Source organism: Triticum urartu, chromosome 1A (genome assembly GCF_056163025.1).
Source record: "Triticum urartu cultivar PI428250 chromosome 1A, HENAU_Tu73, whole genome shotgun sequence".
Classification (NCBI taxonomy): domain Eukaryota; kingdom Viridiplantae; phylum Streptophyta; class Magnoliopsida; order Poales; family Poaceae; genus Triticum; species Triticum urartu.
Window position 1 is genome coordinate 59356191 of NC_141873.1, and position 4549 is coordinate 59360739.

Genomic DNA, 4549 nt, shown 5'->3' on the forward strand with positions numbered 1-4549 from the left:
TTTCATCCCATTCTGAGAACATTTTCTCGGCCACTTATAGAATACTATTTTGAACATGCCGTGGGCACGTGCAAGTGTCTTTGGGCTCAGAACGGACAACAGAGAGAACGAGGAGGCCGGGACGGATGCAAGTTTGGAAAACATGAAGATGCAATGCACATGATGACATGAAGAGATGCGACACACAAGCAAATGACAAGGTAACAACAACGAAACACCGGAAGACACCTGGCGCAACGGTCTCGGGGCGTTACATAAACCCACAATTCATCGGTCTCAACAAACACACCACAAAAGAAGAAGATTACATCGAATAGATCTTCACAAGAGAGGGGGAGAACATTGTATTGAGATCCAGAAAGACAGAAGAAGCCATCTAGCTACTAACTATGGACCCGAAGGTCTGAGGTAAACTACTCACACTTCATCAGAGGGGCTATGATGATGTAGAAGCCCTCCGTGATGACGGCCCTCTCCGGCGGAGCTCCGGAACAGGCCCATGGGATCTCGTGGATACAGAAAGTTGCGGTGGTGGAATTAGGTTTTTGACTCCTATTCTGATCGTTTGGGGGTACGTGGGTATATATAGGAGGAAGGAGTATGTCAGTGGAGCACCGAGGGGCCCACGAGGCAGGGGGCGCGCCTTGTAGGGGGGGGGGCGCCCCTACCCTCGTGACCGCCTCCGGTACTTCTTGGAGTAGGGTCCAAGTCTCCTGGGTCTTATCCGAGAAGAAAATCACGTTCCAAAAATGATTTTTCTGTTTGGACTCCGTTTGATATTCTGTTTCTTCGAAACACTGAAATAGGCAAAAAACAGCAATTCTGGGCTGGGCCTCCGGTTAATAGGTTAGTCCCAAAAATAATATAAAAGTGGAAAATAAAGCCCAATATAGTCCAAAATAGTAGATAATATAACATGGAGCAATCAAAAAATATAGATACCTTGGAGACGTATCAACCGCCGCTGGGGGCCGCGTCGCCCGTACCTAGGATTCGTCCGCCGCTCATGTTGACCGGCGGCCTAGAGAGTCTTTTTCCCGAGTCTTTACTCCGAGTTTTTTTCACTCTCTCGTCGGTCGTTTTGATTGACATTTTTTTTCAATTTCATATCGGCTTGCGTCGTCCACCGCCGTTCGTCATCTACAGCGCGTGTCAACTTCGACACCAGATCAATCGGTTGCTGCACGGCACCCCGCTTCAGCGGCGTCATCTGTATTGACGCCAGGGCCGGCCCTGGGGCATGGGCGACGGGGCGACGGCCCAGGGCCCTGGCGAGGGGGGGGCCATGATTGAGTATATACATATACTATAGCCCAGCAAAAAGCAAAAAAAAATTACAAAAGAATTAAAGAAAAGAAATAGGATGGGCTAGGAGGCCCAGATATAGTTAGCTAGCTAGCAATCGTTGATGGATACGCGAAGGCCAACCGGTGCCGTGACTCACGCTCGTTTCTACGTTTCCTCGTCGCCCTCGCACGCTCGTCGGCCTTCTCGCTCGTCGCTCGGTGCCTTGCCTCTTGGCCCTTGCCGCGTCACCGTCGCCGCCACACAGCAGTCCGGCAGGTAGGCGGCAGCCCGGCCATCCGGCATCCGGCACCGCGGCAATACGGCAATACCTATACGAGTATGCATCCGACTGGAAGTCAACAACAGGCCTGGTCAACAAGTACGCATCCACGTTTCCTGTCCATCCCCAAACCTGAATTTGACAATCTCACTATCTCAGTAGTTTATTTATTCTTTATTTAGTATGTGCGTATTCTAATCCAATCTATCAATTTTTTGTCATTCTATATAACATGTCTAGGGTTCCAATCATCCGATCTATAAATTCCTAATTCTTTGTATGCTCTTTTGATCTTTTCTTCATGATTTTAGGACATTAGCCTGCCATGTTACCTAAGAAGAAGCAATTGTCGGGTGCTGAAAAAAGGAGGAAAAAGAAAGAAAGTGATCTGAAAATTCTAGCACTGAAGGGTTCTTTGAATAACTACTTTACATCTTCAAGCAATGTTGATGTCAGTGAAGAAGAAGGGCAAGAAACTACTTCTGAGCATGAAAATCCAGATGTTGAGGTGAATGAAGATGGTGCGAGCACAGGGGAGCAAATAAATTTTGAAGTTGATGCTGACAGTACAACGGAGGAGGAAAATTTGCAGCCTTCCTCTAATGATGAACAGGAAGATTCCCTTTCATTTATTTTTGATCCAAGAACATGGGAAGTTCTTGACAATAGCAAAAGGGATATTTTAATTGAGAAGGGACCTATTAGAGTACCGGATCTGGAGTTCGAGAAGGACATCATTGGTAGACACTTTTCATATGCTTTTTACTCCAGGAAGTTAAGTAATGGTGAGTTTGTTGACAGAAAGTGGTTGGTTTACCACAAAGGTGCAAACAAAGTATATTGTTTTTGTAGTGTTGACCATTTAACAAACATGAATACATGGAATGAAGTTAGGTTGAGACTAAGCAAAAATCGGACAATTGATGATGATATGCAAAGGGGGATTGCAAAGGAGAAGGAGCGTTGGAGACAAGTTCTGGTAAGAATAGTTTCAGCTGTGAAGTTTCTTGCAAAACATACTTTGGCTTTTCGTGGATCAAATGAGAAGTTGATCAAGATAATAATGGTAATTTTTTGGGCACGATTGAAATGATTGCTGAATTTGATCCTGTTATGCAAGAACACATCCGGCGTATTCAAAATAGTGAAATCCATCATCACTATCTTGGCCACAAAATCCAGAACGAGTTGATCTCAGTCCTTGCTGATGCCGTGAGAAATGTAATTTTAAAGATCATCAAAGATGCCAAGTATTTTTCAGTTATTCTGGATTGTACCCCGGATGTGAGCCATGAAGAACAAATGACTCTCATTGTGCGTTGTGTCAATATGTCAAGCAACCTTCCGAGAGTGGAGGAGTTTTTCCTAGAGTTCCTAAAGGTTGAGGACACATCGGGGTTGGGGCTTTTGAAGGTATTGATGGATACATTGAGTTCTTTTGATTTGAATGCTGCTGATGTGAGAGGTCAAGGTTATGACAATGGTTCCAACATGAAAGGACAATACCAAGGTGTCCAGAGTCGCTTCCTTAAAGAAAACCCCAAAGCATTGTATATGCCATGTGCATGTCATAGTTTGAATCTCACTCTTTGTGATATGGCAAAATCTTGCAAACAGGCTATTACATTCTTTGGTATTATACAACGGATATACGTGTTGTTTTCACGTTCTACTAAAAGGTGGAAGATTTTACTTGACAATCTTCCAAAAGGAACAAAACTAACTCTCAAGCCTTTGTCCAGTACTCGTTGGGAGAGTCGAATAAAGAGTGTGCAGCCTATCAGGTACCAAACTATCCATGTAATTTCAGCTTTGAAGGAATTGGAGGAGACTTCTATTGATGACCTAGCAGCTGTAAGTGATGCTCAATCTTTGGTCAGTGCACTTGAGAATTTTGAAACTTTAGTTGGCATGGTTATCTGGCATGATGTTTTATTCTCTGTAAATATGGTGAGCCAAAAGTTGCAGGAAAAGATGGTGTGCATTGATGCTACTATAAAACACATTGACGGGGTCATATTATATTTTAAGAAGTATAGAGATGAAGGCTTTCAAGCTAGTATTGAGATAGCAAAAGCCATTGCATCTGATATGGACATAGAGCCAGAATTTCCTTCAAAACGTCAACGGAAAAGAAAGAGGCATCATGATGAAATCAATGATCAAGAAGAAGAAATACAATTGTCAGCTATGGAATCCTTCAGAGTAAATTACTTTCTAGTCATCGTTGACAATGCAATTCTTTTATTGACCAGTCGCTTTGATCACTTGAAGAAATTTGAAAGGGTGTTTGGTTTCTTATTCAATTTAAAAAATCTGAAGTCCTTGGATGATAGCAAACTACAGGAATGTTGCACTACTTTTGCAAAAGCTTTTTCTGATGATAAATCATCTGATGTTGATCTTCATGATTTTGTCTCAGAGTTAAAAGTGTTGCAGGTAACTTTGCCAGATGGTTTGATGTCAGCGCTTGAGATTCTCCAGTTTGTTATGGCTGTAGATTGCTATCCAAATGTCTCTGTTCCCTATCAGATCCTCTTAACAGTGCCTGTGACTGTAGCCTCAGCTGAAAGAAGTTTCTCTAAACTGAAACTACTGAAAAATTATTTGAGGTCAACTATGTTGCAAGATAGATTGAATGGCCTGGCTATGTGCTGCATTGAGAAGGATATCTTGGACAATGTTGATCTTGATTGTGCCCTTAATGACTTCGCATCAAGAAATGACCGAAGAAACTTTTTCTGAAGCACTGAAGTATTATTGTTGTCGATGGAGTCAGTCTAATTTCGTTCTTATTTGAGGTAATCATGTCATGTTAGTTTCATTTTGCGATCTTTTTAGTACCATTTTTTTATGGAGTCGGTTTGAATTTGGTTATTATTGTTCTCGATGGAGTCATTTGAATTATTATAGTCATATTTTAAACTAAACATGTGTGATTGAAAGTTACTTTTAATAAGTTATATATATAACATACGCGTA

The 4549-nt window shown here is 42.3% G+C and overlaps 1 pseudogene; it reads left to right on the forward strand.

Annotated features, from left to right (window-relative positions):
• The first annotated feature begins 1892 nt into the window (after window positions 1-1892).
• LOC147990002 (uncharacterized) lies at window positions 1893-4312 on the forward strand (annotated as a pseudogene).
• Window positions 4313-4549: the final 237 nt, after the last annotated feature.